Source organism: Plecotus auritus, assembly GCF_963455305.1.
Source record: "Plecotus auritus genome assembly, chromosome: 8".
Lineage (NCBI taxonomy): Eukaryota > Metazoa > Chordata > Mammalia > Chiroptera > Vespertilionidae > Plecotus > Plecotus auritus.
In genome coordinates this window covers 170,252,496-170,278,665 of record NC_137782.1, presented here as the reverse complement: position 1 = coordinate 170,278,665, position 26,170 = coordinate 170,252,496, and the positions used below count along the sequence as shown (strand labels likewise).

General features: G+C 52.1%; 1 protein-coding gene across 5 annotated transcripts in view; it reads right to left on the bottom strand.

The window, feature by feature from the left end:
• The window catches only part of CYRIA (CYFIP related Rac1 interactor A), a 91,774-nt gene that overhangs the window by 50,714 nt on the left and 14,890 nt on the right, over positions 1-26,170 (bottom strand). The window lies entirely within an intron of this gene.

Below are 26,170 nucleotides of genomic sequence, written 5' to 3'. Positions count from 1 at the left end.
CAGGCCCGATGATCACTAGTCACACAAATAGACAGGCCCGATGATCGCTAGTCACCCAAATAGGCAGGCCCAATGATCGCTAGTCACCCAAATAGACAGGCCGGATGATCGCTAGTCACCCAAATAGACAGGCCGATGATCGCTAGTCACACAAATAGACAGGCCCGATGATCACTAATCACCCAAATAGACAGGCCGATGATCGCTAATCACCCAAATAGACAGGCCTGATGATCGCTAATCACCCAAATAGACAGGCCTGATGATCGCTAGTCACCCAAATAGACAGGCCGGATGATCGCTAGTCACCCAAGTAGACAGGCCGGATGATCGCTAGTCACCCAAATAGACAGGCCGGATGATCGCTAGTCACCCAAGTAGACAGGCCCGATGATCGCTAGTCACACAAATAGACAGGCCCAATGATCGCTAGTGACACAAATAGACAGGCCCGATGATCACTAGTCACACAAATAGACAGGCCCGATGATCACTAGTCACACAAATAGACAGGCCCGATGATCGCTAGTCACCCAAATAGGCAGGCCCAATGATCGCTAATCACCCAAATAGACAGGCCCGATGATCACTAATAACCCAAATAGACAGGCCCGATGATCGCTATTCACACAAGTAGACAGGCCCGATGATCGCTAATCACCCAAATAGACAGGCCCGATGATCACTAATAACCCAAATAGACAGGCCCGATGATCGCTATTCACACAAGTAGACAGGCCCGATGATCGATAACCATGCTGCAATGCAAATACTGATGAGTGGAGACTTAGAGCCTCCCGATGGCACCAGGAGGGCGGGGGCACCGGCCCCGGAGGCCACCATGCAGCACTCCCTCTGCAAACAGTGGCAGCAGCGAGCAAAGGAAAGGGCGAGGCACAGGAGGGCAGACCATGGGAAGAAATCAGGAATAACAGGCAGAGGAAGGAGGCAAGGCTCCAGGTGGGGACATGGAGAGGTGCTGAGCCCACAAGACCAGGAATTTGTCCCCAGTCCCCCTTGGGTGGCAGCGCCCCCAATTCCTTCCCACCTGCCCCCACCCTTCAACACTCCTTGCTCCCCCAACCCCCCCCCCACGGGAATCAACTAGCACCAGTCAGTGACATCTGTCCCTGGTGTGCACAAAGCATGGCTTGGTGGTGGGAGGGAGGAGGGAGGAGGCTAAGCTGGGGAGGGCACAGGGAGGGTCGAGATGACAGTCCTCGGGTGAGTAGAAGGCCTGGTGCCTTGGGAATCCATCCCCATGTGAGAGGGGAACGGACCTACTGGACAGGTGGGTGACCATGATGTTGTCGAAAGTCCCACCTCAAACACTGCACACGCTCCCAGGTCGCACACACTCTCACAGGTCACACACACTCTCACAGGTCGCACACACTCTCACAGGTCATGCACTCTCACAGATCACACACACACTCACAGGTCATGCACTCTCACAGTTCGCACACACTCTCACAGGTCACACACACTCTCAGGTCGCACACACTCTCACAGTTCGCACACACTCTCACAGGTCGTGCACTCTCACAGGTCACACACACACTCACAGGTCACACACACTCTCACAGGTCACACACTCTCTCAGTTCGCACACACTCTCACAGGTCATGCACTCTCACAGGTCACACACACTCTCAGGTCGCACACACTCTCTCAGGTCACACACTCTCACAGTTCGCACACACTCTCACAGGTCGTGCACTCTCACAGGTCACACACACACTCACAGGTCGCACACACTCTCACAGGTCGCACACACTCTCACAGGTCACACACTCTCACAGTTCGCACACACTCTCACAGGTCACACACACTCTCAGGTCGCACACACTCTCTCAGGTCACATACTCTCACAGGTTGTGCACTCTCCCAGGTCGCACACACTCTCCCAGGTCACACACACTCCCCGGTCGCACACACAGCAACACCAGCTCTGGTTTCAGCCTCATGAAGACATGGGAGCAGAACAGCAAAATCACCTCTCACCACTTCAGAGGCGGGAGATTAAAGCCCAAATAATAACAGTCATGGAATAATAATAATGATGATGATGATGATGATGATGCCATCTGTGGCAGCCTATTATGTGTCAAGAAACAGGTCCTTAGTAATTACACCCACTCTGTGACGGCCGTGTCATTACTTCTCATTTGTAGCTGAGCTACACTAAGTAATTTCCCGGTCTGAAAGCCAGCCGGTATGAGACAGGAGCTGCTGTACGTTCTGTGGTCTGTGTGACATTTTGTCCCATGATGTCACCACCTGTGCACCGCCTGTGCTGTGACATAGTGACATGCCTTACCCATGACCGTGCAGTGGTGCCGACCCACAGCCAGCCTCTGCGCCATCGGCAACACGGGTGCAGGTTTTTGCCTGAATGCGTTATCCCCGTGGCATCTGCACGCAGGCAGGTACCCGGTCGCATACAATGCGGGCGACCATGGGATTCACCATCTAAACTGAGTGCTTGTGGGAGTGGAAAGCAAACCATTAAGGCCACTGGGACAACAGGCATGAGCCGGGACGGTCGCAGGCACCCTGGACATGAGGGCACCCTGATGTCACCCACAGCCCTGAGGGCCACTTATGCTTGTGCTGTTGTGTCGGGAGAGAACTGTCCTGGCAATCCCCGGCTTTCCAATCCACACACCCATTCCTTTGCAACCGTTCACGCCCCTTGGCTCACCGAAGGTCTTCTCCATCCGCTGGGCCTGTAGGCTTTGCCTATAAAACAGGCCGATGACACAGGTTATGAAGCCTCGTGCTACAATGGGAGAAGCAAGGGTGTGACCAGCTTCACTTATTTTTTAATACAATTTTTATTAATTTCAGAGAGGAAGGGAGAGGGAGAGAGAGATAGAAACATCAATGATGAGAGAGAATCATTGATCGGCTGCCTCCTGCACGCCCCACAGTGGGGATCGAGCCTGCAAACTGGGCATGTGCCCTGACTGGGCATCGAACTGTGACCACCTGGTTCATAGCTCAATGCTCAACCACTGAGCCACACTGGCTGGGCAATTATGTATTTCAAAAGGCTCGGCGGCTCTCCTACCTAAGGCAGCTGGAGACTGCAGGCCACCGACAGGACACAAGACCCTGTTTCTTCAAGGGGCAGCATGCTGCTGGGACAGGCCTGGCCTTTCTCCACCGCCAGTAGGCACTGACTCTGTCGGAGGGGACGGAGTGGGCCCTCTGGACGGGCCTCTCCCCTTTCACCCAGGGAGGACAGAGACAGCACTTAAAGCCAATTTTTGTTTTGCTCGTTCCCTCAGCATCTGCCTTCTTAGGAATCTCTGCCCAAGGAGAGGAAGAATCTGCCTTCTTAGGAATCTCTGCCCAAGGAGAGGAAGAATCTGCCTTCTTAGGAATCTCTGCCCAAGGAGAGGAAGAATCTGCCTTCTTTTGAAACCAGGGACCCGTCTTGACCCACACTCTCCCATCAGTTCAGGTAAAAGTAAATGCTAACAAGAAACTGTAGGCCTCCGTCCATTGCTGAAGAAACCCTGGCATTTATTGAATCACAGAGCATGACAGGACGTCTAGGCCACAGGTTCCTGACAGCTCTGCCGAGGCTCAGGGCCTGAGGGCCCAGGGGCGCCTGGAGGGGGCCCTCCTCCCGCAGCCACGCAGACAGATAAGCCAGGCTCCTTATCTGTTCTGTGTAGGAGCTTCTACAAGCGGTCATACTTGGTAAGTAGGTAAGACCCTTTTTCCAAATTAGGTCACGTCCACAGGCTGTGGTCGTTACGGCATGGACTCACCTTTGGGGGTGGGGCGCCATTCAACCCACTACCTCTATTAGTATCATGATAACGACTATTATCATTTCTAATATTACTCAGGAGACACCTCCATCCTAGAGAAGGGAAGAGACTTGTTTAAAGCCATTCAGCACGCAGGTGGAGAAGCCAGGACTGGGACGCAGGTCTCACCACCGTGTCAGCGTGCTGGAACCCACTCAGGGTCTTCCATGTCAGCGTGCTGGGAGCCCACGATGGGAACCCTGTCCTGGGAGCAGCCTAGTGACCTGACGGGGGCCGACCAGAGCGGCCTGGGCTCGGCGATCCAAGACTGTCAGGGGTCAAGGAGAGGGTGACGGTGGTGGCACCGCAGAATGCCACTCTTCCTCACTGGGCACTGCCTATGCCCAGGCACTGTGCCGCCCGTCACATTACATGACCGTCTCCCTCAGCCCTCACATGGGTCCTGCTGAAAATGAGGGCACGCCCACTAGCCACATCTCACAGATAAGCAGCTGGAGAGTGACTCAGAGAGGCCGGGGGTCCAGCCCACGGTTAACAGCACACGTTTCTAAGAGTTGGTCGTGGAGCACGCAACTGAACCCAAGTTCAATCTCACGGCGCTCACTCCAACCCCTGCGCTCCACAGCCATGGAGGGTCCGTCCATCACGCCAGATGGGGCGTCTGATGCAGGGCAGGAGGGCAATGGCCAGTGGCAGGACGAGAGCCCGGGTCTCTGCTCCGAAGCTCACATTGGCTCCATTTCCCAGAACTGTGGTTTAACGTCGGGTCTGACCTCTGTCCCACCTACACATCCAAGAAGGTGAGCGCCCCGATGTGCGTGGCCAGGGACTTGGGTCAAACTGGCTGAGGGATTGGGGAAACCCCACCCAGTCTTCCATCTGAGCAGGTGGGCCAGGCCTGAGGCCTCCTTTCTGTCTCCGGCAGGATTTCGGTGTTGGTGTCATCAGGCCCTCCTCTGGGCTGGGAGCAGGGACACGTGAGAGATCAAATGAGATGAGTCTCCTCCTCCCTCTGACAGCCCCGAACATCAGAGCGATGACATCGCAGTCAGCCCGGGGCCTTCAGTGCTCGCTCCCCTCCTCCCAGGGCGGAGACTTCAGGGATGTCGCTGTAACAACTTGACAGGCTGGAGTCTGAGGCGTCGGCGGCCCGCTGCCTTGTCTCCTCCAGGCAGGCAGCAATCAGAGAGGAAGACGGACAAATTGCCGGTTATACAAACGGTCATGGGCATGGAGGGCGGCTCAGGGAATAGGCAATAACGTGGCAATAACTACGGAAGGTGTCGGACGGGTACTGCCTCATCAGGGGGATCACTTTGTAATGCATAGGAATGTCTGATCGCTACGTTGTACACCTGAAGCGAATATCATATTGTATGTTAACTGTAATTGAAAAATAAATTTTAAAAACCGTCAAAGACAGAAATGAACACGGTTCCAGCTGCAGAGGCCCTGCGGGACCACAAGCCAGGACGACGGCTTGTGGGAGCAGGAAGGCTCCACAGGGAGGCGAGGAGACCTGGGCCTGCCCCCAGCGTGGCCTCAGCGGGGCGATGTGACCTGTGGTCCCTCATTTCTTCTCTCTGATCATCAGATGCAAAGTCTGTCCAACGCTGACCTTACAATGAAGGGTATGGCCCAGCAGGCCGCTGTGGGCTACTCTGAAGACCCAGTGAGCTTTCTCCTCTAACGTGCCGTAGCTCTTGAGGTTCATGTTTCATCTCTGCCGATGGATGGAAAGTTTCCCGAGAGGAGGGGAATGTCTTACGTATCCAGAGGCCCGCACACATGACGCGTGTGGAGGGTGGGATCTGTAAAATCCGGCTTCCTGGAAGGCGGTGAGCGGCTCAGTGTGCCGGGGAGGGCGGAGGAGGTGTAGGGATACAGCCCAGAAAGAGGCTGGTGAGAGCTGGGCCTGAGGCTGCCTGGGATGCCCTCAGGTAGCTAGTGTATCAAGTGCTCCTGTCAGTATTGGTGGGAGGATGGGCTGTGGGAAGAGCCTGGGTACTCAAGACCAATGCCTCTTTGAGCCCTGGATACCCCATCTCTCTAATGGGAGCAGTAGCTCCATGTCAGAGTCCTTAGGGTTACCCCAACGTTAAACGTGGCCAGTGCAGTACTTGGGACCTAGTTGAACTTCAGCAAATACAACGGCCCCTAAAAACAATGCTGAGCAGCGCGGATAGAAAGCGCTGACCTGGACTGTCAGGGTAGATGACGGCTGTGGAAGTTCAAGGTCAGTGCTGCCCAGGAATAGGAAACTAAGAAATGGGGGCCTGGCCGGAATGCCCTGGGCACCATCTGAGGGCCAGTCTGGCTGCAGCCATTTGTTGCCCACGTTCCTGCCGACGCTGGTGTGCTACGGGAATCTGCAAACACTGGCAGTACCCATGTACCCAAACCAGGCGGGTCTCCCACGGCAACACCACCCAAGGGCCACAAACCACCTCGAGCTCCCCGCAGCCCCTGGCCCACCGTGCCACCGACAAGGGCCACCTCTGGGTGGCTTACACTGGGTGTTCTTCTATGAACACCCACTTGCCCCCTAAGGCTGGTGGATGGCAAAACACTGCAGCTTGAAAAGCAGGCCATCTGGGCTCCTGTTACAGCTTTGACCTTAAACATTCTTTTTTAAAAATTTTTTATTTATTGATTGATTTAAGAGAGAGAGAGAGAGAGAGAGAGAGAGAGAGAGAGAGAGAGAGAGAGAGAGCGCTTTGTTGTTCCACTTATTTATGCATTCATTGGTTGATTCTTGCATGTTTTCTGACCGGAGATCAAACCCACAACCTTGTATTGGAATGACGCCCTAACCAATTGAGCTCCCGGCCAGGGCCTGCTGTGACTTCACATCTCTCTAAGACACTGGGCAAGCCACTCCCTGCCAGTGAAGTGGACTTTGGAACTTGGGACCTCAGTGTCTGGAACAGCCTTTCAACAAAGTGTAACTGTTAAGAGCTTCACCTACGAGAGACACTGCCCTTTGAGAAAGCGATTTGCTACAAAACCCCATTTAAAGGAACCTGTCCTGCAGAATGCCCCCATTCTGATCTAACGGGAACATGCTCAAGTGCACGGGCAGCTGGTTCCTAGTTCCCACCCCACCGATTCTTGGCTGTGCAATCTCTCGTGAGTTGCTTTACTCCTCTGAGCCTGTTTTCTCCTGTGAGCCTCAGAGGCAATGGTATTTGCTTTACTTCCCAGAAAGCACCGATCTCATTTTACTCAAACCTACGAGGCTGGCCATCCTTCCCTTCCGTCAACGGATCCAGATACACATTCACCAGGCAGGCGTGGGAGAAAACGGGGAATTTCCATTACTCTTAGTAAGGGGAGCGATTCGGGGATGACGCGAGGAGGAATGATGGAAAAGGTACCTGTGACAGCTGGCAGCCGGCTTATCGCTATCTACTCTGCTGAGGACGGTCCCCTGGCCCAGGCAGCAAACCCTGGAGACTGCACTGAGAGAACAGCACAGCTGCTCCTGGTCCAGGGTCCCTGCTGCCCGGCAAATCACCAGGCACATGGTCAGCATTCAGGCCTGGTCAGCCTCAAGACTCAAAGCGATTCTGCCTTCCCCAGCTCAGGGCTGTAGCGGGTGCATCACACACCCTCATCTGGTCCCAAGCTTGGGAAAAAGAAAGGAGGGAGCTCTGGACAGGAAAATGCTGGGGATAAGCTCCCCACAGAAATCAACTACAGAAAATGTACTTTGCCTGCCTGTGAGAACCACCGCTGGCTAACAAAATCCATATTCTTAGGTTTAGCGTTCAAGTCCATACGAATTGAGAACCATCCTTCATATAAGCTCTCGACGTAAGCCCCATATGGCTTGCTGCAGCTTCATGTTTTCTTGCCCTGATAGCTCCACACACCTCCATTCTTTCTGTCACCATCAAGGCCAGCAGCAGCCTCACCTTCTCCAGGAAACCTTCTCTGATACGCGTACATTCCCCTTCACATTGACCTCTCCTTCTCTGAACTCTCACAGCACTTTCTATCTGTGCTGCTCAGCATTCAGCAGCCATGGGGCACCTCATCCCTTTTGGACTGGACTGTTGCACCAGCCTCCTAAATGGTTTCATCCGGCCTGCACTCTGGCCCAGTGCTCTGCAGAAACTACTTCCTAAAGCACAACTCTGATGGAGCATCGAGTCTTCGCTGCTGCTCAAAACCCTTCAGGCACTTCCCACCACCTCCGGGATCAAATCCAAACACCACAGCATGCTCCCACCCCTCCTCTGGGGCTACCCACATCCAGTCACACCAAACTACTCCCCGAGATTATGTAACGAGGTAGCACCAACAGTGGGAAGAGAAACCAGGTCTCCTGATAACCAGAGAAGGGTTCTTCCCACAGTCCCAGGCTCTCCCAGCTTGGATGCTGGACCATGGAGAAGATGGCTAGAAGCATATGGCACGGAACCATGGCCAAGGTCAAAAACACAAGACCAGCTAGGTCCTTAGGCTTGATGAGTTTTCAGTATGATGACAACCAGCCAATCCACAAACAAGCAAATGCAAGAGCAGGCATTGGAAGCTCAGACATAAGAGAGTGCATTTGCTCTTTCCATCGACAGTGAGAAGATTATTTGTCCTTTCACACGTGTGGACACTGAGGCTTATATCTGGACTGAAACTCCAGCCAAGACACTTCTCCTGCACTCTGTCTAGCACAGTATATCCAACAGCCCCCCGGCCCTCACTATCTTGTACCTCCAAGCACTACACACTCAACATATCTGGTGCTGAGCAATGGCCCTCGGTTCCTGCCCAGGGGTTCATGCTGTCCAGGAGATCTTACTGATGAGCTCTCTAGGGATTCTGCTCTGTCCTCCTGCTAGAAAGATTATAGAAAGAAATGTTTACTCAACAAAAAAGGGAGAGAGAACATTTCATTCTAACAGCTCTATCCTTATTCAAACAAATGATAAAAAACCCTTACCAGGCTAAAGCACCCCCATCACACTCCACACTAATAAATGTGTGTGATTATGAGAGAAGGAGGACAGATGGAAGGACAAGGTCCAGAGGAAGCAAGATGAATATCTGAGCCAAGTACTCCTGCATCCAGGTGACACCAGCTTACCAGAGCCAATTATACATATATCCTCCCTAACTTCAGCTTCAATGAGGTCTGGTAAGTAGAAACCAGCCATGGTGGGAGTATTTACACCATGAAATTGGCAAACATTCCTCATCAGGTGTGTTTTGTCTTTGTTTTTCCCAGGGAATCAGTTCTGTAATATGTATCAGCCCACCACTAAATGGATCCAAGAGAAGGACACTGGGTTGGGAAGACAGGAGATTTAAATTGTAGCTACAGCTCTGCCTCCAACTCACTGTTTGATGGGCAAGTTTCTTCTCTTCCTGGTCCTCAATTATTTTATAAAAAGGGAGCAAAAACCCTGGCTTTCCTTACACATAACTATATGAACTAAGAGGACAGAAGGGCATTTGGGTCCATGTAAAGTCGTGAGGGCATATTTGCCAATGTCTGCAGACATGTTGAGTTGCCACAACTGAATCGTTGGTATCACCCAGGGATACTGAGACCATCCTACAATGTGTGAGATGGTCCCCACAATGAAGACGGAATTTGTCCTAGATGTCTGTGGTGCCAAGGTTGAGAAGCCTGATCTAAAGATATTCAACACAGTGGCCGATTCAAGTTCCCTGAACATATCCGCGTCCAGGAGAAAACGGAAGGGAACTGGTCTGTTGTCAGGAACCCTAGAGGCCAGTGGCAGAACATTGTGGGGATCCCCACAGGTGACGATGCAAGAATAAGTCAGCTCTTGTCCTACATGGTGCCGGGCACACAGTAGGTGCTCAGTCATGGTTTTGGGGAAAAGCAAACGGGTTCAGTTGCAACCATACTGTGCTCAGGCTACCAGACCCACACTCCATGGGGTGCACATTCCCCCAGGCCCCAGGTGACAACAAGTAGAAGAACCTGACAAGTACAATCTCACCTCCTCTGCGGGGAACATGGGAAAAGTGGTGTGAGGTTCCCACCCCGGAGACGCCACTTAGGCAAATAATCACCAGCCGGGCGAGCACAGTGGCATGGTCAGAGGAGCGATTTTATTTAAGTCACTTTCTAATACGAGTTGAAATATCTTGAAAGGTGAGGCTTTCAAACCCTCCTCTGGGGAGGCAGTTGTGAAAAACACACAGCAGGCAGCCCTGCTTCTGACACATTTAGAAACCACTTTTTTTTTCTTTTTTTGTAGAAAATCCTTTTATCCCTTGTACCACTTGGGGCTGAAAATACATTTAGCACAAACCACCCTGAGCGGAAACAGCATTGGGTAAGAAACACCCTGGGCCTTGTAGCCACCACGGGGAAGGTATCAGAATCGGACTAGGCTGACACAGCTCCGACACCAGGGGAAAAGCCGCCACATGGAACACACAGACTGGCCCTGGGGGCCTGGAGTCAGTGGGGCTGTAAGGGAAGCTTAACCGCAGCCTCTCCCCAGAGTCCCCTGCCGGGATCCCAACGCCGCCCCATCCTCGAGCTGGGAGTGGCAGATTTCTCAAGGAGTGGAGGACAGAACAGAGGACCTCCCTGGAGTCTCCCAGAAGATCTGAATCTCCCCCTAAACCATCTGACTCACAAAGACCTTTAATTAAAAGCCCGAGGCCTCAGAGCTCATTCTAGACCTGCAGGACCCTGTGGCTTCCCAGGCACCGGCACTGGGAGCAGAACAGTGAGCTGGTTTGCCCTTCCTGGTCTATGAATGACAGCTCACTCAACTCTAAATCAGACGCACAGATGCCAGAGCTGGAAGCCCCCCCCCCCCCCCCCCCAGCAACCCAGTGCCCCACCCCTTCACTCTGTGGATGAGGGGCTGGGGCCCAGGGGAGGAGGCGGGATGCCCCCAGGGCTGCTCTGAGTTCCTCACTGACTCCCAGTCGAATGCAAATGTTGCACGTGGGTCCAGAGAACTTGCTCAGGTCTCTAAGCACTCAACTCTGGCTGGTTACAATCCAGGTAGGACCTGGGCCTGGAGGGTGGAAGCAAGACAGCTCCAGAGAAATATTTCAAAGCAAAGACCTCATCAGAACCCACTCTGTCCGTGCTGAGCTTCGCCCCTTCCATGCCCCTCCCATCCTTCACCTCTCACTCACTCCTGCATCCAGGACCCTGAAACATGGGTCTTACCGAGCCCATAATGGAGAGAAAGGAGCCCATGCAAAGAAAAGTAAAGAAATGCCCCCCAGGCTAATCAGCTAATGGATTTACTTGGTTCTGATGCTTTTGCCTTAAACCAATTCTTTTTTTTTTAATTTAAAATGATACAATCCAAAACAACAATGTGATAACTCCTTCAGTCATGGTAAAATTATTCTGTTACTTTATTAATAATTTCCTGACTTATTAGATTGCAAGCTTGGCTTTTTTCATCCTATTAATGGCCAACATTTCTAAATACGCTCTATATGACAAAATAACCTCTCATTGTTAGCAATTAGCTTTACATAACCTCTCTCTCATTTTACTGATCTGGACACAAAGGCTCAGAGTGTTTAGGTGGATTTCCTGAGATCACACAGCCCATCAATGGCAGAACTGGGATTCTCAGGTACGTCTGTCTGACTCTTGAATTTTGTGTTCCTTCAACCCTAATGACCTGCGTGTCCCCCGTTGATGGGCTGACTCAGTGCTAGGTCAGACACCACAGACTTGGGAGAGTCACCTCCTTCTTAAATGTGTACACTGGGCCCAGGGCCCAGGGCTTGGGTCAGTGGAGGTAATGAATGGGCAGCGACTGCGACTTCACCGTGGAGTCTGAATGCAGCCCCACACCTGAGAGACAGGCAGGACAGTCACCAAACTGGACCTGGTGGGTGGGGCCCTTCGGTGAATCCAGGGGGACAGCAAGGAGGAGGAAGGGTCCCCCCGAGGCCCACCCTGCACCCTATCAGTACCGCCTGTGTTTTTTCTACTTCGCAGATGAAGATTCTGAGAACAAAGTGTGGCTCCTCATCATGTTTGCTGGTGGCTCATGAGCTCGCAGAAAAAGTAACTACGTAAAACAACAATGAAAATACAGAAGCTCCTTGACTTACGATGGGGTCACATCCCGATAAACCCACAGTACCTTGAAAATATTGTAAGTCAAAAATAGATTTCGTACACCTAACCTCCCAAGCATGATAGCTCAGCCTCGCCTGCCTTCAATGCGTCTGGGACACTTACACTAGCCCACACAAAGCTCATTCTACAATAAAATGTTGGATACCTCATGGCATTGATTAGGCATGTTGCTCCTGCACCATCGTAAAGTGGAAAATTGGTCATTCGAGCCATCGCGAGGCAGGGACCGCCTGCACAGGGTGGCCGCTGCTGTCATGGAAACAGGCTGATGTGGAATCACCAGTGATGGGCACCTACCTTCACCCGGTTTGGTGGGAATGGTGGACAAAGGCTTCGTGGAAAGGTCACTCACTGCCTGAGCTGAGACTCGAGTCCACATGAGACGTGGGGGGCAAACAGGGCCCTAAGAACGCGAGTGGGCAAGGGGGCACACGCAGAGGCCACAGGCAAAGAGGACAGACAGGAGTGAGGAAGCTCTGGAATGGGCACTGCGTGGAGTTGGGTACGGCTGGATGTGAGAAGAAGAGGGGATGTGAGAAAAAGAGGGGCGGGGCGGCGCAGAGAGAAGCCTGGACCAAGCTGGGAGGCGGGGCTGAGCCAAAGCTCTGGGCGGGCCAAGACTCATGGAGGATGGGACACTCCTAATGGGGGCTCCATCACAGGGTTTTCCCTCTTACTATTTGACCATGACCGAGTGGTGTGTTGTATCATATTCATACACATCTCACTCTGGTGGTAGGACCTCTGCCCTGGCCTTAATTATTCTCTCTCTAAAATGGGGAAAACACCGTGTCCCCTCCAGATCCCAAAAGCATGATGAGAATACAGTGACAAGGGGACTAAAAGGATTCTTAGCGATTTCAAAACAAAGAGAAACTATGTGGAGAATTACGTATGACTTCCCTCAGGCCTATAAAGCAGAGGGCAGTTGAAACACCTCCAACCAGAAGAATAAATGGGGCGGGGAGGAGATCAGGGTGCAGGGAGCTGAGACTCTTTCTGCTCCTGCCGGGAGGGCCCCGCCCAGTGCTGAGCCTGCGCCTGCGCCTGGGAGCGCGTGTTCTGGGCTAATTTTCAGATCCAGGCAACAACTGTAAAGTGGCAAAAAGCAACCACCCAAAGCCCACCTTTCCAAGTACCCAGTTAAAGTTTCCCATTTCCGGTGGAAGAATCATCTCCACAAAGCCCTTCCTGAATCCCAGCGAAGGCAGAGGTGGCTAAGGGCACCTGCTATTCCGGTGAAATGACAGTGTCTTTGCCCTGGCGGTGGGCACAGGAATGCCGGGTTGATCCCATCCCCCCTCCATCAGCCCGGCTCTGTGGATGTCTGCCTCCTGCTGGAAGCAGGCAGGACAAAGCTCCCCAGGCAGACTGCCCGACCTGCCCTAGTACCTGGGGTGCAGGCCAGTGAGGGGGAGAAAAGCTCCCTTCGGAGGGACCCTTTCCAACCCTTGCACAATTGCCTTTATTAGCAGCAAGCCTCCTCCTGCGTTTTATAAAAACGCTCCCTCTCCATCTCAGGAAGAATGCAAGGACAGAAGTTGCTGCCACCAGCGGGAGGTGGGGAGGTGGGGGGGGGGGGGTTGGGGTTGGGGGAGTGGTGTCTGAAAAATTTAAACCATGGGGCATTTGTCCAAGACTCCTGGGTAATGATGTCTCTTGATATATAATTCATGGCCGCCTTACAGCTTGGCCTACTTTGACACAGAGATCATATATTTTGGAGACGACAGGAAGGGGGAGGGAGAAAATCGCTTTTAAATGGATCTTCTGTATTTGCCTTTTGAGTAAAGACAGACAATATTTTGGACCATTCTTTTCTACCATAAGGCCTTCCCTTAAAGAGCCTTTTATTTTATTTTTTTTTTCTCTCTCTCTCTTCAATTGAAGAGGCAGCATATCACCCAGTTCCAGTTTTGTCTCCTGTAACACTAGATAAAAGATGAGGCTGAACCATCTGTTAGCACATACAGGCTGCAAACTGTGTGAAAGTGGGAACACACACACTCACTCACGCACGCACACTCCTTGCACAAAGGTGAAAAAATATCCACACTTTAAAAAAATTGATCATCAGCAACCCTACCCAATGCCGACCAGAGAGCAGCGCTTTTATCCTTTTATGGGCAAATTCAGGAGGAAGCCAGCCTTGCCACAAAGCCTGTTCCCCCAATGCCATGCCACTGCCACATGACTCTGGATGCCAGGACTGGCTGTCAGCCAGGCCCTCCTCCCACAGCATGGGGTTCTAATCTCCCTGAAATCGGGGATGACCGCCCCCCCCCCCCCCCGCCCCTGGCCCGGGTGCCATTACCTGCCCTGTCTCAGCCCACCCAGCCGATGGGGAGAAAATCACAGAGCAGCTGGAAGGTTTCCATGCTCCGGTACCACGGCCATGCTCCTGGGGCTGGGCTGGCTGGGGGGAAGGAGAAGGCAGGCTGCCTGAGCACCATCTGAGCTGCCTGGCATTTCTGATAGCACTGCTGGTCGGCGTGGCACCAGGAATTGCCTCTCTGGGCTTTGAGAACTGGGCTTTGAGAACTGCGCTTGCAAAGCAATTCCTGAAAATGCTGTACGCAGCTGATCAGCTCAGATGCAAGAGAGGATCCGAGAAGGGGGTTGGAGGTGACTGGGACGGGCCCTCGCAAGCACTCACATGCTCACCTCTCTGAAGTGGGTGCAGTGTGGTAGACAGTCCTGAAATGCTCAGGGGTCCTTTGTTTCTTAAATCCAGCAACCCTGTGAATCTCAGAGCTCTAAAAGTCAGCAAGCTTCAGTTCATTACTGAGCGAGGTAAAACCTGAACCCTGGCACTTTGGAAGAGGATGGGGGTGGAGGTGACAAGGGACCACCTGAGTCACTGCAGTTGGTTTTGGGGGTGCTCAGGGCTGAAGCTACACTCCCCGCAACCTGCACTCTGGAGTGCTGTGTCCTGTGGATTCGGCTTCTGCGGTGTCTCTCCGCCCCTCCTATTTCTGCCCATGGCCGCTGTCCTGATTTAGGCCTATTCTCTGTCCAGGATGGTTGTGCACAGGCAGCCAGATGACTCTTCCTGAAGGAGCACAGCCACCACTGCCCCACTGCGTGACTCAAAAGCCATGATTTTCCTGTTGGCTAAGAGATAAAGCCCAGCCCTGGAGGCTCTCCGCACAGATCCCGGCCAAAATCCTAGCCTCATCCTTCTTTCTCCTCCCACAGCCTTCCCTCCAGCTCAGTGCCTCCTTTCCAGCAGGCCCACCTGCATGGTCTTGCTCTTCTATTGCTCTCTAAGAGTCCGTTCCACTCCATCTCCTTCATTTCAAATCCTATTCATCCTTCAATACCAAATTCAAAGACCACTTCAGCCATGGACTCAACCTTGACTCCCAAGGAAAATTTTCCCATCCTTTGAACTCTCACCATTTTACTACATCTCAATAGATTTTTTTAAAAATGTTTTTAAATACATCTTTATTGATTTCATAGAGGGAGAGAGAGATAGAAATATCAATGGTGAGAGAGAATCACTGATTGGCTGCCTCCTGCATGTCCCCTGCTTGGGATCGAGCTCACTTGTGGGCAAGTGTCTGGACCAGGAATCCAACTGTGACCTCCTGGTTCATAGGTTGATGCTCAACCACTGAACCATGGTGGTTGGGCCGATTTTTTTTTATAATGGGTTCTATACACCTTGTTTTTCTCCTTCCATTGCAAGGTATCTGTAGACAGAGGAGTGCCCAGTTGACCTCAGTATAGTCATGCTAGGTAGGTCCTGATTCAGGCAGGGTCCTCTCTTATGCAATGTTCATGGGAATGGCTCCAGGATTGCGGGCATGCAACTATTCTGTGGGAGGCACAGCTACCCACACAGATCACATCACTGCGTGCAGAAGAGCATCACTAAAGGAGCACACAGGATGCAGAGGAGGCAAGGTGCGTGAGCTGGGGTCCTAGGTGGATGACACGAAGACCTCCACGAAGCCAAATCCAATGGACAATTCCCAGTCTTCACCTTTACAAGACCATCAGCAATTATGACACAATCGAGTCATCATCCCTTCTAAGGAATCTTATTTACCTGACTTCTGGGAGATTGCGGTCAATTACTTTTCCCTCCTACTTCATGTCTGCTCCTTCTCAGTCTCCTTGACTGGTTCCTTCTTTCCCCCCAGACATCTGACATGGGCCTTCCCAAGACTCAGGTCTCCAGTCTCTCCCTTCTCCATCAAGACTCGCTCCCTGGATGATCTCACCCAGCTGCATGGCTTTCCGTATCAGCCACATCATGCTAAACCTCAAATTCAGATTCCCAGCCTTGACCTCTCCTGTGCTGGCAATAACTAACAGCTCACTCAAAATCGACACTTGGATGCCTAAGGCAAGCTTACTGTGGCCTCTCACTGAACTCATCCCCCCTCCCAACACTGCTTCATCCCCAGTGTTTCTCATCTAAGCTAATGGCAATTCCATCCTTCCAGTTTCTTAGGACGAAACCTTGAGTCATCTTAGCCTCCTCTTTATTTCACGTCCCACATCCAATCCTTCAGGGGATTCTTCTGGCTTTATCTTTAAAATGTATCAGCACACATCCCAATATACCCCCTTTGCTCTGCTCCATTTTGCCCCTTCCGCTTTTGATTGTCTGATATACGAAAAGGCAATGAATACCACTTTGCTCTACTTGCCTGAGTTATTCGCAGTCCTATCTATTTATTTATTTATTTATTTATTTATTTATTTATTTATTTATATCTAATTTCTTTCACCAGTGGCTAGAACTATGCATGGCACAAACACAGGCATTCAATCAATATTTGCCAAATGCTTGAATGAATGACTTTAGCTGATGATCTCTGAACTGCAGTTTAAAAAACAAACAGTTTCCAGCCACAGAGAGAGGCAACAGCAAGGCATGTGTAGGCAGGAGAAACCCAAGAGGCAAGGACCTGGAGTAAACTCTTCCCCAACATCTTCAGAGGCAACAGCGTCCATACAGCCTGCCCGGGTTCTACCACACCATGAAGAGGGAGCGCTGAGCAGTTTCCCACGTGTCCAGACCAGCCACGGGAAGTTTCAAGCGATTTCCATGGACAACTATACTTTTCTGTAAGAAAGACTTGCAGTCACAATGGAAATGAAACACACCCACGCCGGTAAATAATTGTGTATAAATGTTCCTCTACGATGTCATTTGCATCACATATTTTCACACTCTTCCCCTAAAATATTACAACTATAATATCCTTAGTTCTATCTACATTCGCCCACAGCACCAGGCCATGTCAGTCTTGCCCCCTGTCATACCCTCAGTGGCCACCCAGACACAGTGTTTTAAAGTCACTTGTTCAGTGAATGAAGAAGTGAATGAATGCCTTCACGTCTCCCGCCAGGGCCCGTTCCAGGATATAAGAAAATCATCTGAGAAGCAACTCTGCACTAAACTGGTTGTCGAGACAGAAAATGCATGAGCCCTCACTTAGCCCCCTGTGTCTAGCACAGTGCCTGGCTTCCAGCAGACATTCAATAAGGATTTAACGCCTACAAGTCAAGTTCATTCCTGCAGGCATATATATCAGCTCATTGGATATACATGCCCCTCATCTTGACTCTGTACCGGCTCTCAGCATTTTCTACTCTGTTGCTGTGATTTGATCCCAGACAGAGCTGGTGTGGGGGCCCCACTGAGTTGTGGGGTCCAACCTGCCAGGCAGGAGGGTTATGACTGGAATCAGAAAGGCTCTCCTCTGAAATCATTCCCACGGAAGCCTCAGTGTTTGCATCCATAACAAGGAGTCGTCACACGCTGTGCCACGAGGACCGTGGAGAGGATCTGTAGGACCCTTCGGAGACTGGCCTCATGGAGCGCTAGCCTCGGATAACTATCTCTTCTGCGGGCACTCCCTGCCATGGCCCCAGTGAGCTGGAGCTTGCCAGGCGATTCCAGATGCATGTGGCTGGCGGGTGCTGTGGCTTTACTACCGCTGGCTCTCTCCAGCTTCCTCGAGGCGTGTTTTCTTGGCAGATGTTTGTGGAGAGACTGGCCATTACCCAACTCAGAAGCATGATCAGGGGCTTGTGAGCTCTGATTAGAGCCAGGAATGCACTGGGCTCGAGAACTAACTTCCTCGGAGGCCACACTCAGCTAATCACATGGAAAATGCAGTCAGCACCGCTGTGCCTGTTCCTTCTACCTTTGGAGGGTCTTTTACATGGAAGGGGGTCAATTATTGCTATGGGAAATAAGAAGAAAGTGGAGCATAAAAATAAAGCAGATGCTCATAGCCCTGCCACACACACACACACACACACACACACATGGAGCCACAGCCACTAAGCCTCCCAGGGGTCAGCAGCTGAGTGGATTTACCTGGTAAATGCAAGACGTCTCAAAAAAACTGATTAATGTCAAACGAAAAAGTACAAATCCCTGTCTTTACTGTGGCAGAAATCAGGGGAGAGAGAGTTGGGACAGTGGGAGCATTCTTTCACCCGAAAGTCATATTGCAACGGAACTCGCAGACATTCCAGGGGACAACTGGCAGGCGAGCAGAACACATCCATGAGAACCAACATTGTTCTCATTTTTTCCAACATGAGGGCTCTTTTACAACCCCTCGCAAAAATCACACATGACTTATGTCGGCATTTATTGGCCTCTAAATCAATCAATTCGTCTCTTCTTGGCTTGTATATTTAGTCAACAAGCATCAACTGAGGTGAGCAAGGATGTATCCTGGGCTGGTGCAAAGGTTATGGTGTTTGGAGCAGAGGTCTTGGCTGCAACTAAGAGTCCTGAATAGGTAGCTCCCCGCTTCGAGCCTCAGTTTCCTCACAGGATAACATGAACGTAGTATGTATATGCCACGCCCACTGCCCACGGCTGCTGAAGATCCAGTGAGCTTTTGAAAAGACAGACCTAGTGCAGTATCTGAGGTGCAACAGACCTTCCAAGATGCTGGTCTGAACTGAATGCCTGTTGAGTGAACGCCACTCTGCGACATGAATGGCACTTCCTTCTGCTTTCAAAGTGGTTGTGTTATTGGAAAGGGAGGTGGACTCCATTCACCCATGACTCCAATAGAAGGTGGAAAGTAGGAAAGGCTCTAAGGGATCACAAAGAAAATGTTCTGGAGCATCAGATGGAGCAGCGAGTATCTATAGCCAGGGACATCGGGGAAGGCTTTCTGGAAGAAGGGACACGATGTAGGAGGATGCCAGTGTATTCTAAAGGATAAGGACGGATGCTTATTCCTTTACATACATAAAGAAGCCCAAGCCATTGTGCTTGCTAATGTGGAGGGTAGAAGAGAAGAAAGAGAGCATGGCAAAGACCCTGTCTCTAGATAATTTATAGCCTGGCTGGGAATAGGTCATGTGTGTCTATACACATGCACACACACAGACACAAGTCAGCTGCCCCTGCCAATTTGTGACAAATGGCCGATGAATAATTCAGAAACTCAGAGTGACTGCCATGGCAAGGCAGCCATGCAGTGCAACCAGGAGCGTGCAGGGAGGTCTCAGACTGGGGCCAGGTAGCTCGGGTTTCCCCTCCCTGGGCCTCAGTATCCCCATCTGTAAGATACGTGGCTTGGTCTAAAAATCACCTTTTCCTAACCACGTGGCAAAGTTGTGCTCATTTATGTTCTCAGTCTAAGGAGACAGCTGGTGGGATCAGGGGGGCCAAAGCCCTGCTGGCCACACCCCTGTGGCCACAAGTGGCTTTACCCATTTCTTATGTGTACTGTACAGAAATTACTATTTTCCATGTGGCCACGACAGAACATTTTAAAATCCCTAGTCCAGATGATCTTGTTAAAGAATGTGCTGTTTGGTGCTCAATAAATATTTGTTAACAGAATAAGGGAATGAATGAATGAATAAACGAATGAATGAATGAATGAATGAATGAAGCAGGCCCAGTCACCACATCCTCGATGCCACTGCACATGCTCAGAGGTACAAAGGGTAGCCATACAGCCTTGGGTAGAAGCTGACAGCAGGGTACAGAGGAGAAGACCCGCCCACGGGTACCCCAGGATGGATTAACCCTAACCTCCCCTCACTCACTCTCCTTGACACGGCACAGTCAGGAGGGAGGGGACCCGGTATGGGGGTGGGGGGGGGGGATCACCGCTCCTGACCACCAGCAGCAGCCTCACATGAACACTTTGAGTCACATTATAAAGATCTCCATGGCCGAAACCGGTTTGGCTCAGTGGTAGAGCGTCGGCCTGCGGACTGAAAGGTCCCAGGTTCGATTCCGGTCAAGGGCATGTACCTTGGTTGCGGGCATGTCCCCAGTGGGGGGTGTGCAGGAGGCAGCTGATCGATGTTTCTCTCTCATCGATGTTTCTAACTCTCTATCCCTCTCCCTTCCTCTCTGTAAAAAATCAATAAAATATATTTTAAAAAAAAAAAATCTCCATGAACACAAATCTTCACCCACCTCGGCCTTCGGAAAGCTTGGTCTCCACATCACACCGCTGACCACTACCCTCTGCAGAGCCAGGAACACACGCAGGTGCAGGCCCTGGCCCTTCTGTCACCAGCTCCTATACCCCGGGCCAAGAGCCATGCCCTGAGCCTCAGTCCCCTCCTCCATTAAATGGCCGTTAATCATGCGTAAGTTCCAGGACTGTTGTGAAGAGTAAGAGAGACAACATGGGTGGGAACCCACCTGAAATTCAGTGTCCTTGGCCCTTGGACACGTCAGAGCTGTACAGAGAACATGTTCCCCGACTAATGCTGGCAGAAGGGACATGACTAACATGTAAATAAGGCCTAGATTGTCCCCGCTATGACTAAAACACAGCGTTTAAATGAGCTGTTTTGTCTCGCTACAACCTGCTCATCCTGGTGACAAAAGTGTTCCATGTTGAAAGGGCCTTTGAAATGTCCGGATGCTCAGGATGGAATTACCCAGATGCGTTAGAGAAAGGGAAACCTCCCTTACAGAATGAAAGGCGGGATGACGTCTTATCATTCTCAGGTTCACACGGCAGCTCACACTGGCCCCTTAGAACACTGGCAGCTCAGGGTCTTAAAGGGACACTGAGTGGGGCGCTCCGCACTGTGAACGTGTCCTCCCCCCAAACCCCCCGCCCCGGAACCCAAGCCTCTTCCTGAGACGAGGCTCTGAGCTTGTTCCCTTCGCACACAGAGGCCCACTCTTCCACAGACATGCCGGGGACTGCCCGACCCAGGCCACGCAGAGACATCATCAGAGGCCCCGGACAAAGTCTGACAACGTCGATGCGCATGTCTCTTGTGCCTGCTGTTTAGTGTTCAAGAGTGACCCTTGAGTCCATGGCCGGGACTGACTAGGAGCCCTGCCCACCACGAGGGCCCGCTGGGTCCCGACTGCCCAGGCACAGCAGTGCCCGGGACGCTGACGCTGAAGAGTGTTTGGGTGTGTGCACCATGTCCCCAGACTGGTCCAGATGGTGTGGCCACCTCTGCTGCACCGCCCGTCCTCCCTCACCATCCCCCTCGGTCCCTCGGTGCGGGGGCCCCACATCCCAGCTCAGTCCCGAACCGCATTTCCACGTTGGCTCTCCCTTCTCCAAAGGCCGGCAGCATGCGGAATGGTCCCCGGGGAGCCGGCTTCGGTGCTGCTCCCGGCCTGCTGCTCTCTGCCAATGCTGGTCAGAGCTGATAACTAAAACGGACCGTGACTGCACCGAGCACTCACTGTGCATCGAGCAGGGCTCCAAACACTCCACAGGCATCACCAGTCAGGCCTCACAGCACCCGCAGGAGGAGGAAGCAATTACTACTTATCTGTATTTTGCAGAAGTGATCAGTGAGGCACAGAGAGGCTGAGTGAGTAACCCGAGGTCACACAGCGGGTGAGTGGAGCAGGGGGCCCGCACCCCCCTGCGTGGCCTTTGGCTGGGCCCTCTCATCTTGGTGCCTTAGTTTTCATTTCTCTACATTTCAGAGCCTGCGATGGCTTCCGGCAAGATAGGGCAGGAACAAAACCAACAGCAAAGGGCAGGGAGAAGAGCAAGGGTCCTGCGCAGCCCCGAAGAAAGACGCAGCGACGATCGCACGCAGTGTCACCACTGTCCCTGCAAGGACGGTGGTCGTCAGCCAAGCTGGACACTTGGAGTTGTGTCTGCACCACGGAAGTTCTGTGATGTGGTGAGTTCCAACACAGGTGGGGGGGAGGGGAGCTTCACAGACCGAATTACATCTGAATTTAAGAAACACATTGATAAACCTGTGTATACAGGGGTGGGCAAACTTTTTGACTCGAGGGCCACCATGGGTTCTTAAACTGGACCGGAGGGCCGGAACAAAAGCATGGATGGAGTGTTTGTGTGAACTAATATAAATTCAAAGTAAAGGAGCGGAGGGGAGAGCAAGAGAACCGGATAGAACAGCCGGATCCGGCCCGCGGGCCGTAGTTTGCCAACGGCTGATTCTAGCACGAAGTCAAAATCCATGCTTTGCCATATTTTATCATCTTAAACAGACCGTAGAAACTCTCATCATATTTGACTCGTGGGTATTGGAGCAGCTGTGCCTCGGGCAGTTATTCAGAATAACTCGTATCGTATCAAAAACCTACTCGAGGCACAGCGTTAGGTACCACCCGCACAGCCGCGCATGGGGGTAAATGCAACAGGATCTCTCCCAGCGTGGAGCAGCTATGTTCTAGTCCAGTGGTCGGCAAACTCATTAGTCAACAGAGCCAAATATCAATAGTACAGCGATTGAAATTTCTTTGGAGAGCCCAATTTTTTAAACTTAAACTTCTTTTAACGCCCCTTCTTCAAAATAGACTCCCCCAGGCCGTGGTATTTTGTGGAAGAGCCACACTCAAGGGGCCAAAGAGCCGCGTGTGGCTCGCGAGCCGCAGTTTGCCGACCACGGTTCTAGTATCACTGAATGTTGGCTAGTACGGTGCAGGCCAGTTGAACAAAATATCTGCACCATAGATAGCTCAATTCCTACAACAGCGTTAAGTGTTATTTTATTAAGAACATAATGCTCGCCTCTCGGTTAACAGGTTTACAGTGTGCGGGTTGGGCTGCATCGTGTTTTCAAACGTAAAAAGATGACACTGTTTTTCCGGCTGCCATGGGACGGGTAGGTACCACCTCCCTCCCACAGGGGGGAACACGACTGATAAGCACTTGGCCGTTTGCCCTGTTTAGCAAGTGGAATGTGAGTAGAACAGAGCAGAAGCTTCAAGAAGCATCTCAAGTGTCTGCGACCTTGCTCACTTTCTTCCCTCGTCATGAGCACCATCCGATCCAAGAAGCAGCGGCCCCGTCAGCCAGCTGCTTCTTGGGTCGGGATTCTCCTCCGGGAGAAGAAGAAACATGGAGCAGTGCCACAGGCCAGGCTGCTGCCCCAGATACATGATAACAAGCAAGACGCTTGCTGCTACCGCCCCTGAAATCTGGGGGTTACTTCTTACGCAGCAAAACTGACGAATACGCCACATTTTCCCAGTTTAAATTACTTCACGTTTAGAGGTATTACGTGGAGGTCAGCAAAGAAGGACTTATGTCCATTTTAGGATGAGGTCCTCAAGGCCCAAGAGTGGGTAAGCGATGGCCCAGAATCAAAGAGCAAAGGCATGCGCGCAACGGGAACAAAACGGTGTACTTTATCACAGCCGAGGGTGGTTCAAAGCAAGCCTGACTCAACTTTAGTGTAAAAATCCCTTCTGCAAACTGCAGATTGATGAAAACGCTAGCGAATAATAAAGGTTTCATCGGTCTCTGGGCCAGTTCCTGGTAACAGGGATGATGCAGCAAAAAAGAGATCAACACTAAACGGGAGGCAGACCGACAGAGAGCTTCCATCTGCCCTGCCCGGGCCGGGCCGTGAGCCTCAGCTCTTCCTCCCGGGGCCCGGCGGCTGCCCGTGGTCGGACTGACACTTGCCGGGGACAGAGCGGGGACAGCGGCTGTTCTCCTGCCCTCAGCAGGCTTCCTGCACGGGGCAGAGCAGCCCTGCAGCATCTCCAGCACAAACAGCCCCAGGCCGCCCGTCACGGGCCTGGAACCAGTCCTGGGAATGGCGTGTTATTTCACCAGGAAATGCAAACATACAGGGACCCTGACCTTCCAACCCAGTCAGCAGTGACTCAGGACAGCGGCTGACAGGACCCGGCATGAGTGACCAATTCAATGTTCTTGTTCCTATTGTTTTAAATTCAAATCCTCTCTCTCTCTCTCTCTCTCTCTCTCTCTCTCTCTCTCTCTCTCTCTCTCTCTCTCGGCTTTGTTCCTGCTTTCCCTCTCACTTTCACTTTTTTAAACCGAGCGAGTGGCCTTAAGCATAGGTGTCGGGCTCTGTCCCGCACGCGGACATGGATGGGAAGCATCCTGCAGCCTCCGATCTCTTCCCCTGCAGCTCCATTTCCAATGACTGCTTTCCGGGGCGTCTGACAGAGCTGTCATCCTGCATGTCGCTTTTAGAGACAGTTCACACTGCCAGTTTCTTACCCTGCCCTAAGTCCTCCCCCGACCCCCGCCTTCTGACACCTCCCTCCCCCTCAGGCCCACAGAGGCCTGTTTTCATGTCACACCCAAAGCTTTTCACATCCTGAGCGACCCTCCTGGCCTTTCTCCCCCATTAGCGTGAAACCAAAACAAAACCCACTGGGCCAAACTGGCTGGGGCCTTTTGTGTTATTTTCAAACAAGCCCACCACCCATGTACCAGCTATAAAGGAAGTGCTTCCCACCCCAGCCCTCATCCATTAACACTCCCCCACGTCATGACTACGGCACACACAGGGACACAGGGACACACACACCTCGCCACTGCCTGGCCTCGCTGGAATTCCCCAATGGCCTCAGGATGCCTCCTGCTTCATCCAATGTCCACTGACGACTACCCCCACCCCAAGCTCCCACCCCACTGAGCTACTTGTCCCAACTGCCATGAGTGGGAATAAACTGCGCGAAGGGTCCTTTAGTTCCGAACACACAGGATTCAGATGGGAAACGAGCCTGCCAGCCCGGGAGGTCCCCGACCTGGCCCGGGAGGTCCCCGACCTAACCCAGGAGGTTTCCCGACCTGGCCCGGCAGGTCACTGGTGGGAGATGCTCCTGCTCAGACCTCCTCCCGGCCGCCCGACCCACCTGCATGTCCCACGTTCTTGCCCTGCCTCTGAGGAAGCCCGCCTCTCAGGGACCAGGTTTGCTCCGAGGAGAGACTCCTGCCAGGGAGAATGTGCTTTTCCCCAGAAAGGTCTCCAGAGACACAGCCTTCCAGCTCCCCGCCCCCCCCCAGCTTCCCTCTGAGTCAGCAGAGTCCTGGCCGGGGTCCTGACACGCTCTGAGGATTTCTCGAGAAGCCTCCTTGTTCCAGCCATGGCCACCCTTGCAAACTGCCGTCCCCGGCAGGGATGGGCAGTCCCAGGAATTGGACCCCACTTAACACTCTCCTCCCCCCACGTTCACTTCCAGCTCTTTCTCGGCACCTAGCAATGCCCCTGTGATGGGTGTCCAAAAAGGAACTGGCTAATTGGAGTTTTGAGGTGGCATTCCTTCAAAATCCCCATTTTTATTAAAAAAAAATTACAAATGGCATTTCATTAGAACTCTTGGCCTTAAAAAGAAAGAAGAAAGAAGGAGCAGAGTTATCCTAAAAGCTGAACTCTCCTTCTCCCCTGCCCTGGAGCTCATGCTGGGGATATGAAAACAGATGACAAGTGAGATCTTCCCTCTGGGGTGACAGGCCAGGGTGGGGACAGATCAGTGGGGAAAAAAGACTGTAAAAATATAGGAAACGTTCTCTGGGAGCACCAAGGGGTCCTGAAGTCACAGGCTGGCCTGTGTATGTGTCCCCAACCTCACCACCGGCCACTGGCCACTGGCCACTCTGCTAGGGCCGAACACACACCCCGCCCTGGTTTGACGCTTGCCAACTCCCTGCCTGGAACACGGAGCTAGCACATGGTTCCTTCTCTTACCCCCTGCAGGTCTTCTCTCCTGGCCACCTTCTAGGGTGGTCTTCCCTGATCGTCTTAAACTAGCAACTCTTTCTCCCAAGCTCCCTCTGCCGACCACTCTTTGTGTACACCCATCTCTGCTTCATCTTCTTCCGGAAACGTATCCCCATCTAACTCAATAGACATGTTACTTGTTTATGGGCTTGTGATCCATCTTTCCCAATAGAAAATAAGCTCAGTGGGGGCCAGGAGTTTTGTCTCTTGGGCGCACCTCTGAATCTCCAGCAAATGGCCCAAAGGCAAAGTGCTGCCTCACTGTGGGTGCTCAGTATCTGTTGAATAAGTGGATGAATGGATGATGGATGGATGGGTGATGGAT